The sequence below is a fragment of the Sinocyclocheilus grahami genome, unplaced genomic scaffold (assembly GCF_001515645.1).
Source record: "Sinocyclocheilus grahami isolate Dianchi unplaced genomic scaffold, SAMN03320097.WGS_v1.1 scaffold1596.1, whole genome shotgun sequence".
Lineage (NCBI taxonomy): Eukaryota > Metazoa > Chordata > Actinopteri > Cypriniformes > Cyprinidae > Sinocyclocheilus > Sinocyclocheilus grahami.
Window position 1 is genome coordinate 58313 of NW_015506775.1, and position 12937 is coordinate 71249.

Here is a 12937-nt window from a genome sequence, read left to right on the forward strand (position 1 = left end):
TGAAACAATACGTCATGTGAAACGCGGCGCCCCTCCCTGCTGCGGCCGCTTAAAGCCGTCGCCAGCGCTGCAGGGATTAGCGTGTGCTCGAGTGTCAGGTTTTTGGTGGAGTATGCATCTCTATTGGGTGAGCTGTGAAGGTCTCTGAGTCCACCGGAGTAGCTTTATCCCCAGACCATCTGTCAGATCCGTGCAGCGTCCCGATCAGTGCACAACACAAACAGACATCTTGTTTGCTGATCATCTTTACTTGTGTGTCACAAGTGCAGCATGATTTAAGTGTGAAAATCATTGCCCCTGTTTTTGTTTGTTAGCTTGTGTTTTGTAAGGGTCTTGTTTGACCCATGTGCGGTTGTTCACTGCATTGGGAAGTTGCTGCATGCTAGTCAATTTTGCTTTTGGTTTAATAGCAATCACAACCACAGTGCTAGGCTATATAATTGAAGTTAATTTCATTTGGTCTGCTTCAGGTTGTTGTTACCATTGCTTTGGGTTTTATACATTTTCTTTTGCTCGATAACCATCTGTGACGGATATGCTGCTTTGTTTGGGTCTCCCACATGTCACCCTGCAACACAAACCTATAGTTTCATCAGCGCATCACTAAAGCCGTTTTCATCCAAGCTGCAAATGTATGTGTAAAACATTTAGCATTTCTGTCCCATGAGTTTATTTCTTGATGGGAACAGATTTGGAGAAATGTATCATTCCATCACTTGCTCACCAGAGGAATGGGAGCTGTCAGAAATGCTGTTGAAGTGACTGTTTTAAACTTGCTATTGAGTCCATAATCCATAATAACACTTCCTCCGTTGAAAAAGTGCATCTCCTGTTGTCTCTCACATCAAAATCCAGCCACGTACTTGTTTGCTTGATCTGTGCAGATTTCTCTCCTGATTCAGACCAGAACACTTTCACTGGAGGAAGCGTTATTATGGATTATGGACTCTATGGTATTTGAGTTCAAAACGTCTTAACGCTGGATTAGTTTCAGCTTTTGTCTTCTCCAGATGTTCACTGATGGACTGGAGAGCTGTGGGTTATTGTGATGTTTTTATCAGCTGTTTGGACTCTCATTCTGACGGCACCCATTCACTGCAGAGCATCCATTGCTGAGACACTGATGCACTGCTGCATTTCTCCAAACCTGATGAAGAAACAATCTCATCTACATCTGGGATGATCAGAGGGTGTGGACATTTTCAGCAGATTTTCATTTTCGTGTAAACTATTCCTTTAAGATACAGATGTTTTCGGGAGTTGGCTTGAAATGGTCAGGTGACCGCAGCGAGGCATGGTTAGCAGTCAGTAGTTGGAGTTGTGGGTGTTTGTTGGCCGTGTGCTCTGGGTCTCTGGGGTGAGCTTCAGCAGGAGCGAGTTGTTTTCCTGACGGTCCCTGTGCAACTGCAGTCTCTGTGCGTTACAGCTGACATCATCCTTTGCCTAATCATTAACTCGATACGGTTCACCAAAGACAGATGCAGCGCTGCAGAGATACACGCCTGTTCATTCAGACACAAACATCATTAACTAGAGCCCTGTGATTCCTGCAACCTCAACTCAGTCACATTACCCAGTCATAAAACTGACATTTTCTGTGTAGTATGGACTGTCATAGAATTGTACACTTCATCAAATGGTGATATAAACTACTGTTAAAGCACTGCAGTGCAGTCTGCATGTTGTGTGTCTCAGTTTGCTCCACTGAACATAGTGAAACACTTGACGCTCGTCTGCTTCTCACTATATGAACACATGAACTTCAGAGTCACTTCAGCATTTCACCATTTCATTTGAAAAAAGTTTAATCAGAAACTCAAGGCTCTTCACTACAACCCACCAAAATAGGTTATCACACATTTTTTATATCAATGTTTTAATTGAAACTGCTGTATAAACCTCTGTTTTGCAGAGCGTGTAGCATAGCCTATATTTGAAATTAGAGGTCGACCGATGTATTGGTTTTGCCGATTAATCGGCACCGATAGTTGATTGCTGGATATGAATGAATGTATTGTGCATTTTCAGCCAAACGTTTGTCTTTCTGTGGCTCTAATAAAGTCTGTGTGCTTCATTTATAGAGCTATAATATAGGTCACACTTTCTCTTTCCGTTTGCTCCGTTTTTTAAACACCGAACTTCAAACTCATCCATGCCAAATTGTTCATTCTTGAAGTAAACTTGTGTCCGTTTGGTGATTAAATAAACTGTTCTAGACCGCTGCTCGAGTTGAACGCGACGCGTCCGGGGTGTGTGTGACACCGTGAGTTCTCCTAGACTCAGCGCTGCGCTTTTATTTTGATTAGATAATCATCAAGTGTTCAAGAATAGAAGAAGTTAAAGTGTGAGAGTATACAATATCCATATGTATATAATTTTAATGCCATAGCCTTTGTGTATATATTTAAAGATGTGCATCTGTAACCATGACTGTTGAAATGAAATGGTAACACTTTAAAATAAGAGTCCATTTGTAGCATTAAGATTAATGAAAGCTGTGTAAGTATTGTTCCTTGTTAGAGTGTGTTCATTTCAACATTTACTATTATTATAATTTTTTTTTACTACTAGTATGGTTCAGTACTGTTTTTGTTAATAAAGCACTATTTTAGTTTTTGTTCAGTATCAATTTTAAAACTATCGGTTAATTAATCTGTATCGGCCAGTGTGGTCCAACCTAGCTATCGGTATCGGCAAAATCCACTATCGGTCGACCTCTAATTGAAGTACTTAATCTATGAATCACACTGTCAAATCCCTCAATGAATTCCGCTTGCCGCACACTTGCCTCGCGTTATCATCATTTAATTGTGAATGACGTGATTGACATTTGCTGGGTTTGGCCAGCCTCTAAGCTAACGCCTACGTGTCTGTATTGAACATGATTATGCATCGCTCCAGTAGAGTTATTGTAAGACAATTTGACATTACACAGTTTACTCAAAACTTTTCCGTTTCCTTCTAATTCAAAATAATCCCACACCTTCTCGTCTTTCGCGTGGTCGTTTTTGAACTCGCCGCAACTGACACGAAGAAAACGCATGTGAGGTCTGAGGTAAAAATGTAGTTTCTGCCCAGATACACTTTTAAAAATAATGTATAATAATGTTTTATTTTAATTTGTTGTTTAAAATATTTTAAAAGGGTCATATGATGCGATTAGGAATCATTGGTTAAGATTTATTTTACAACAACAGCACAACCCAGATGTTCGAATTTGTGCAACAAATTTGTTCGAATTTGTGTGAATTTGTAAAATGTTTTTTGAACATTTTATGGACGACAGTTTTTTTTTAACCTAGAAGAGTACAAGGCTGGCTGTGCACAAAGGCTATTTCTAAAAAAAAAAAAAAAAAGAATCAGCGACTGTATATTCAATCAAAACAAATAATACAGTTTCATTGAGTTTATTCAATAAATACATTCAACATTTTTTTTTTTACAAATTTTTCCAAGAAGTATAATTTGTACAAAATCTAAAGATTGCCTTCACTTTTTTTTAGTCAGTTATCTTATCTTATTACAAGAAAAGTGTAAAAAAGCATACTAATAAAAAATAAAAGTATGGATATTAGGTAGGATTTACAAAATAGTCTTTTGTAATGAAAATGCATCAATTATTCAAAGCAAGACCAACATTGAAAGGAATGTAACATGTTCAGTACCGAAAAACAAATGTACTGCAACAGCCAACAGTACAACATTATTAGTAAAGGTCTGTAGCACCTGTATGAGGACATAGATCCCCAGCGTGGTGTTGCGCATTGAGGTTAGGGCTTCAACATGTTCAACATTCTAAAAATGCCAAAAAGAAACAATTACCAACAGATCAAGGGTCAAAGAAGTTGGTTTTGGAGAAACATACACTAGGTTTTAGTGAAAAAGGTAAATAACCTACTCCTTCACAGGGTTTGAGGGGTCTTCCTTCAGGCAGACAGCCAGGGCTTTCAGGAAGCATTCACATTTTTTGCCGATGGAGACATTCTGAATATGTAAAATGAACAGCATTAATTAGCACTTGACTTTTTAGACTTGTTACTGTACATCTAAGATTTTAAGTAGTATTATACACATCATCCCACTGTGCTGTTTCTACAAAACTCACATTTTCAATCCTGGGAATCAGTACAAGAAAACCCAACAAATGTTCCCAAATCAGAAACTTTGCTATGGGAAAGATACACAGTAATCTTGGATGTCAGAGTTGTTCCAGTTGTAGGTGCAAAAACACAACTCCTCTGCTGAGAAATTTGATAAAGCTACAAACAAGCCCTGACATTAAAACAGTATGAATTATGCACGTATGAACATTTTAGCTTATGCTATATATACTCCAGGCTTTAAAGGGATAATTCACCAAAAGACAATCATTATCAGTTGTTTTATCTTTTAGACTCCCTTACATAAAATGCTAAATTTGGTTAGTTTGTCTTGCTCATTTCTGATGATAAAATGACAGTCAAGAGTGAGTTTCTCTTTTGAAGCTTCAAAAGCATCAAACAATTACATGTTACATTTGAAGATTCAGAACAGGAATTCACCATTGACTTCTTTTATTGTGTACACAAGAAAAAAAAAAGAGCAGGACATATTGGCCAAAATGCATCATTTTAGTTCAGGCAAAAAAAATAAAAAAAATAAAAATATGTAAGAGGTTCAACGACATGAGGCTGAGTAAATGATGTAATGTAATAATGCAAATTTTCATCTTTGGGTGAAATATTATTTTATTGCCAGATTTAAAATGACAGTGAATTTAGATAACATACCTGAGCCATAACTGACAGGATGTTTGTGATCTTCTGTGCTGCTGCTGCTCCTGTCTTTGGTTTGAGAAATTATCAAGCAGTCCCATATATTTGGAGACCAAAGGGATTGTTGTAATCCAACTGGATTTCACCAATACCTAATACAGTTTTAAAAGGACAAATCAGGTTGGCTGCTGATAAATTTGGGACAAACCTTTAAATAATATTATACACCAACAATCATAGTATTCCTTTACCCGCACTTACAGATTACATACAAAATTATTACAAATGAACACAAATCTGAATTACATCTAAACTTCAATACATAATTTAGAATTACAAAAATATCCAAGTAATTAATCGCAGCTGACATTACAAAGACTTACCTCTTGCTCTATAAAGGGTGCTGGATTAGATCTGGATGTGTGAGAGGAACCACAATCTCTGCACAGCCACATGCAGGACTCTAAAACTCTGTGAGGTTGGAAAAAAAGGTGTGAGTCACCTAATAATAATAATAATATAAAACACTGCCAACTCCTAAACTTTAGTATGTGTTGAATGACCTAAGAAACAAGCTTATTTAAGTGTCTTCATGAAATCCCATACAAAACATGAGATTATGCGCGATTAACCATTCTAATAAAATGACAGCCTCAATATATATGCATAAAAAGTAAAATATCTCACCTGTGTTTTCGTCTGATTCAAAAATGGCGCCGATCGCTGAAGAGTGATCTTTGAATGTGCTGTGCATCTGCGCATGTGCAGATATTACTCCACCTGCTGACCAAAGTGCGGTACTGCAGAAGCAACTCCACTCCATTTCATTCACTTTACTTAAGTGAATTGTGTAAATTTGAAATTTTACTTTTTCTAATTTGGTCAACACAACTCTTTTAATTATAATACACAAACATAAGGGAATTATTTAATTTAAATGTAGTTACATTCTTTGGACCAACAGCAGCCACATTTCTTTTTTTTTTAGTGTAATTTGAATGATAAAAATCATGTTATCGTGTAATCGACTATTGTTTTCACTGTCGACTAGCAGGAGCTGTACCATTTAGTCGACTAGACCCGCACATCCCTATTAGACACCCATTTTAATGATTATACAATTTAAAAGGTCATAAAACCCCAGACTACTTTTTCTGAGATTTTAGCAGAGGTGTTTGTGTTGCACATCATAGAAGACAACGTTAGCATCCGTTAATTTTAATTGTTGGAGAAAACTGGTTAATTTTAAGCTTTTTTGTTCTATTTTCATCTTCCGGGTTTACAATCTACATCGTGTTGACGTCACAATTTGTGACGTGGCTAGGGCTGGGTATCGAGTTCGATACTTTTTAGGCACTGACCGAATTGCCTCGATACCATCGAGTATCGAAAAACGTAATTTTTTTCGACATTTCTCAGTAGCGAGGTTCGTGAAGGAGTTTAACTTAAAGATTCACTATTAGTAGACGCTGCTGCTGAGAGGCGCATAGACGCAGGTATTCACACGCACTTAATCTCTCTCTCTATCTCTTTCTAATAACCGCATTAGACTGCATTAATAACTGCGTAAGCCTGCATATCAATGGCTCAAGCCGCTGTTATCAGCTCTAAAATGACGTTTTGGAATTTGCAACGGAAGGTTTGGGATGAGGTGCGTAAAAAAATTAGTTCCAACCCACACGAGATTTCAGGACGGAAACATGTCAAATGTCTTGAAACAAATGATCTGAACAATGTCTTGATGTGTGGTTGGGACTCCAGGCCGTTAAAATTATTAGAGAAATAATGCACTCCCGGAGGTGGTTATGTGGCCACGACTATATGGTATGGTCTGTCTCAGTTCTCAAACTAATTAAGAACTATTTGATTTTTATTGACTGAACGCAAGCGCTTATTCCGATAGAAAACACTGTATCATGCTCATCAGTAAATCAGTGGAAAATACATATAAATCATGATTCTGTCTGAGCTATGCGTTTTAAAACGAACATGCACTAGTGTAAATGTAGCTAACAGATGTGTAAACTGAAGACTATTTGAGCTTTATTAAAACTATTTTGCACTGATTTATTGTGTTGGTTACATTTTGTTCCTTTGTGCAGTGGCTCAGGAGATGAGTCTTTGTGTCTGTATAAACATCAACAAGCTGAAAAATAAAACCAAAGTTTTTTTTTTAGATAATGTAATCTTGTTAAAATTGATTTCATAAAATTGGTATTGAAAAAAGTATCGTTCAGGAACCGGTATCAAAGTCAAGGTATCGGTATCGATATCGAAAAATTTGGAACGATACCCAGCCCTAGACGTTGCAAAGGACTAGAGTACATCGATGACGCGTCGGTGTCTATTAAATTATTCATGAGACTGCGTGGTCTTATCCTATGAGAAGACGCTTTGCTTAATTATTCACAACAGCATGTTTTGATTTGCTATGACAGACACTTCAGTCTGTGAGATCGCGTACATTAACTGAGAGAAACGTTCATGGATTGAAGAAGAGTGTTTGTTTTTGCTTTGTAATAAGAGTTCGGCACACATGTGATTCATTCATGAGTGTAACCGGTTTTACAGCTCCGTGACACAAGCCGTCAAAAGGTTTATATAAACGCCACAGAATAAGCCTTAAATGTTATCAGAGGTGCAACAGCGCATTCATATGTTTTCGATGCAGAGTGCAAATGGCTGTGCATTTATTTGTGTTTTTAGCTCGATGGGAGCGAAATGAAACTGTCTGAAACCAAAGTTGTCTGTCTTCCCCCTCCACTCCGCTGCGCACCATGCCCACTTTTTTTTTAGCATTTTTAAAACTGTAATGAGAACTAGCCAGTGCTGAAACGGGGTTTCATGACCCTTTAATTAAACCTCTAAAAAAAAGGAAATTTGTGTAAACACTAAGACTGATTATAAAGTGCCATAATAAACCATCATCTTTATAGCCTGACTTTTTAATAGCAGCTGTTGTTGGCCACTTTAAATGATCAAAGCCGTGCTTCCTCTCACACATCACTGCACTGAAGCGTTCTGCCGTTCTGGTTAATAAGGTGGGTGGAAATGGGGACAGGTCTGAGGGTGCGTTTCCTGTAGGAGCGCCTCTGACTGTGCCCTCCTAATTCTGGGGCATGCTGGGACAGCGATTGCTTAACCATTCGGAAGGGTTGTGGGAATATCTATGTGAGAGCTACTGGGCTTCAGAGACACCGGCGTTACATCATGCAGCTAGACTTCAGTCCACTTCAACTCTCAGCAAACCAGTGGATCTCATATGAAGCAAATGGTCTCTGTTTCTGAATTGGGTTATGGCAGTGTTTCCCCTAGGTTTAGGTCTTTTTTTCCGTTTGGATTTTTCTGGACTCCTTTTTAATGGTTAAATTAAATTTGAGTAATCAAAAACATGTCTAATTAATTACAATCATGTTAAATTGTTTAAGTTTCATCAATTTATCAAAAGTTTAACAAAAATGGCATGTTTAGGGCCCTATGAAATGTTTTATTTTTTCCAACCTTATGTTTTATTGAAACCAGATTCTGTGTTTTAACATGTCTAATTATTTGAAAGCATAAAAACGAGTTTAATTTATTCTTACAATAGCCTAATGAATTTTCCCCTCAGAAATTCTGTGTTGTGTATTTACATTTTTAACTACATTGATAACTTTCATCTTTTAATTAATGAAAGTTAAATATTGTATTTTTGGAAAATAAAGGGGATTTAATATTACAATTAAAACATTAAAGAAATATTGTATGATTATTCCTTAAAAATAAGGTTTTAATTTTAGTAGTAGCCTATTACGTTCTACTGAACAATAGTAATATATTTCTGCCAATGCCTTCAAGTTAAACAGACATTTTATTTTGACGGGTTGCCGTGAATACCTAGTTTTACTCAAATGAAACGGTCAAATGCTGATGAAGTGACTCTCAGAGCAGTTTTGGAGGTGTTGTTGTGTATTTATGTCCTCATATTAGTGAGACGGCAGACGCTAATATCACCGCGCGCTTTAGTACCAGTGGTATACAAAACCGCATGTCTGCGCCATTCATTAACACAGAGACACGCAGAATTCATATTTAAATACTCGTTTTGCGGCTTAATATTTGCAAATACTAGTGGGAGTGGGAGCATGCTCACTTGTGTGCGTGTGTGTCGGGCAGAACTCCGCTGTGTGTGATACAGAGAGCGCGAGCATGTAACGTAGAAACAAAAATTACATGCCGTCGTGTAAATAAGATAAATAACATAAGGCTATTTAGTTTGTTTAATAAAACAACAAGGTATAGACCTGTTCTATAGGAAAGGTAACTTTAAATGACTTCTGTTGTGATCTGGCGCTATAGAGAATACAGGACGGGGGGGTGCCATAATATAATAGCAGGTTAAACACTGGGTTATGGGCATCTACTGGTAAATGTAATTACTACAGCGTCCCGTAAACTAAAACGGGTTTGCTTGAGAGCTGATGAGCCGTCTGAATGACACTTCCAGCTCACTCAGCGACAGTAAGACCATACGAGAGCGGATCAGCTGTTCTTTCAGACTGATTAGAAGGAGAGCAGAGGAACGGCCCGGGGTTTGGCCTGTTCCCAAGCATAGTTAAAAACGGCTTATCCGCAGGACGCCAATTTAGAGAGCCAACCTTTCACCTGAAGCCCAAGAGAAGAAGTCATTTGGATAAAATGCGCTGCTCTTCAAATCACGGTGCTTGATAGCAGTTGAAAGAGCGGCTCGCTCGTGTCCTGTGCAGTGCTGATGGATTTGTCTTGTAAATCCTGTAGTGTGCAGGAGTGAGTCTCTAGGAGGAGCGTTAGCCATCTATAGGTGCAATTCCATTCTTACTAACCAGATGCTGAAAGTTAAGTACTTGTAATTAGAGTATAGACCATTACATTTTTAAATGCTCGTAATCAGATTTTTTATGGATTACATTATATGTTATGACAAAGAATGAAACATGAAAATATTTTGAGCTTTCAGTAACCACAGACCTTGTTTCAAATGTTTAACCAACACCCATCGACACTGGAACTGTAAGTGTTAAAATGCAACTTGCTTCTGGGTTTTGACCTACAAAAAGCCATCATTCTTGCAGCTCTCTCCAGAACATGTGTATTTATGTCCTCATATTAGTGAGACGGCAGACGCTAATATCACCGCGCGCTTTAGTACCAGTGGTATACAAAACCGCATGTCTGCGCCATTCATTAACACAGAGACACGCAGAATTCATATTTAAATACTCGTTTTGCGGCTTAATATTTGCAAATACTAGTGGGAGTGGGAGCATGCTCACTTGTGTGCGTGTGTGCGTGTGTGTCGGGCAGAACTCCGCTGTGTGTGATACAGAGAGCGCGAGCATGTAACGTAGAAACAAAAATTACATGCCGTCGTGCAAATAAGATAAATAACATAAGGCTATTTAGTTTGTTTAATAAAACAACAAGGTATAGACCTGTTCTATAGGAAAGGTAACTTTAAATGACTTCTGTTGTGATCTGGCGCTATAGAGAATACAGGACGGGGGGGTGCCATAATATAATAGCAGGTTAAACACTGGGTTATGGGCATCTACTGGTAAATGTAATTACTACAGCGTCCCGTAAACTAAAACGGGTTTGCTTGAGAGCTGATGAGCCGTCTGAATGACACTTCCAGCTCACTCAGCGACAGTAAGACCATACGAGAGCGGATCAGCTGTTCTTTCAGACTGATTAGAAGGAGAGCAGAGGAACGGCCCGGGGTTTGGCCTGTTCCCAAGCATAGTTAAAAACGGCTTATCCGCAGGACGCCAATTTAGAGAGCCAACCTTTCACCTGAAGCCCAAGAGAAGAAGTCATTTGGATAAAATGCGCTGCTCTTCAAATCACGGTGCTTGATAGCAGTTGAAAGAGCGGCTCGCTCGTGTCCTGTGCAGTGCTGATGGATTTGTCTTGTAAATCCTGTAGTGTGCAGGAGTGAGTCTCTAGGAGGAGCGTTAGCCATCTATAGGTGCAATTCCATTCTTACTAACCAGATGCTGAAAGTTAAGTACTTGTAATTAGAGTATAGACCATTACATTTTTAAATGCTCGTAATCAGATTTTTTATGGATTACATTATATGTTATGACAAAGAATGAAACATGAAAATATTTTGAGCTTTCAGTAACCACAGACCTTGTTTCAAATGTTTAACCAACACCCATCGACACTGGAACTGTAAGTGTTAAAATGCAACTTGCTTCTGGGTTTTGACCTACAAAAAGCCATCATTCTTGCAGCTCTCTCCAGAACAGTGAAGATAATATGATGATCGTGGTGTGTGTGTTCAGATCTGCACACCTACACCTAGGGCTGCACAATTAATTGAATTTCTAATCGCAGTTACAATTATAAATGCCACAATTACGTAATCGTTCAAAGCGGTAATTAATTGTTCAAAGTCCACTTATGTTATTCTGCACGCTTAAGATATGTTTTTTTTCTTTCTACATGTTATCTTAAGGGTTTTTCCATTTGTTTTAGTATAACATTATAATACCATTCATATTTTTACTTTTTTATAATTTAAAGAAGAAACAAATCCAATGTATATTTGACATTTGAAGCTTAATACTGTAGAAAAGCACTAAAGGTTTTTCAGTTAGTGTTTTCAGCTTGTCATTTTCATATAAAAATACAGCATGCCGTTGCATCAAACAATGGTATAAGCATCATTCAATGTAAATTGTGATAATCGTAATTAATAATCAAAATTACAATTTCAAGGGAATAATCGACAATTAGGATTTTTGTCATAATCGTGCAGCCCTACCTACATCTGATCTCCATACCATTTTTTTCAGAACTGATCCGATCTGCCGATACCAATCCGATTCAGCACAGATTTCTTTTTTAAATCAATGTAGAATTTCTATACTTCTCTGTGTTGACCTGATCATCATTCTTTTGTGTTAAACACAATCTGCTAAATATAGACAACGTAGATTTAAAGAAAAATAACAAATGAAAAAAAAAAAAAATCATAATCTATGATAAAGATACTATTATAAACTAGGTTAGTGGATAATTCAGCAGCAAAAGATACTCTGGAAAAATCATGGGTGCACAATAATTTTATAAAATCTAAACATCTAGTGAAATAACATTATTTAGTGGGGAACAAATAAAAGTTAATAAGATATGATGATACACATTGCTCTTTGTATTGTTGCAAAATACATTTCATGAAAAACAGGTATATATATATATATATATAAACATATACTATAAAATTAAAAGACATTTTTTAAATGTATAGCACAGTAATGGAGGCAGCAACATATGATGTATAAGATGAGCAAGAAAGACTATTAATAATCTTTCATTGCACGAAAGTATTATAATACAAAAAGCTCCAATACAGAGCGGCACAAAGTGCTTATGCACATCCCGTGCACAGAATGATGCAACACAGAGTATCAGATCGATGCAAACTCTCTGTGAGAGCGTGGTGCACACCGATCGCTGCACAAACAGCATCTCTGAGAGACCTCCTGTCTGACGCTGGCCCTGAATCATGGAGATTATGACTGTCTTCATAGTGTTTTCCAGTCACGCGAGCTTGCCTCGCTCAGATCAGGGTCTTCATCGCAGTGAATGCTAATTGGTCCTGTTCCCACTGATGCTGTTGAGTGCCATCTTTCGCAGCGATCTAGCCGGCGGTCTGACGGACAGACTTCCTGTTTTATAACACGACACTATAATACTTTTCATTTAGCGTGTGTTTTATTTAACAGTTACATCTAGTAATTATGAATAACAGACAGAACTGTTAAACAAAGACAGTAAACTAATAAAGTCTGAGTTTGGAGCTTCTGTTCAGTGCTGTCAAAATAAAAGTCAGGCTTACAACACTTTTTTTTTTTTTTTTTGGCAGAAAAGAAGCCAGCGGTCTGACGGACAGACTTCCTGTTTTATAACACGACACTATAATACTTTTCATTTAGCGTGTATTTTATTTAACAGTTACATCTAGTAATTATGAATAACAGACAGAACTGTTAAACAAAGACAGTAAACTAATAAAGTCTGAGTTTGGAGCTTCTGTTCAGTGCTGTCAAAATAAAAGTCAGGCTTACAACACTTTTTTTTTTTTTTTTTTGCAGAAAAGAAAAAGCATTGTGGAGTGCCAAAAAGAGGACAACCGTAATATCGGTCGGCCGATA

General features: G+C 37.6%; 1 protein-coding gene and 1 long non-coding RNA gene across 3 annotated transcripts in view; one reads left to right on the plus strand and one right to left on the minus strand.

Annotated features, from left to right (window-relative positions):
* LOC107571446 (band 4.1-like protein 2) overlaps positions 1-12937 on the plus strand; it is a 97445-nt gene that overhangs the window by 4207 nt on the left and 80301 nt on the right. The window lies entirely within an intron of this gene.
* LOC107571447 (uncharacterized) lies at positions 3973-5254 on the minus strand. Of its 2 annotated transcripts, none has more exons than XR_001607183.1 (3): positions 5138-5254; positions 4770-4889; positions 3973-3984 (listed from the first exon to the last, which is right to left on the minus strand). It is a non-coding gene; the product is annotated as an uncharacterized lncRNA (long non-coding RNA). The 2 variants fall into 2 exon arrangements; XR_001607182.1 differs by having other exon boundaries at positions 4770-4906.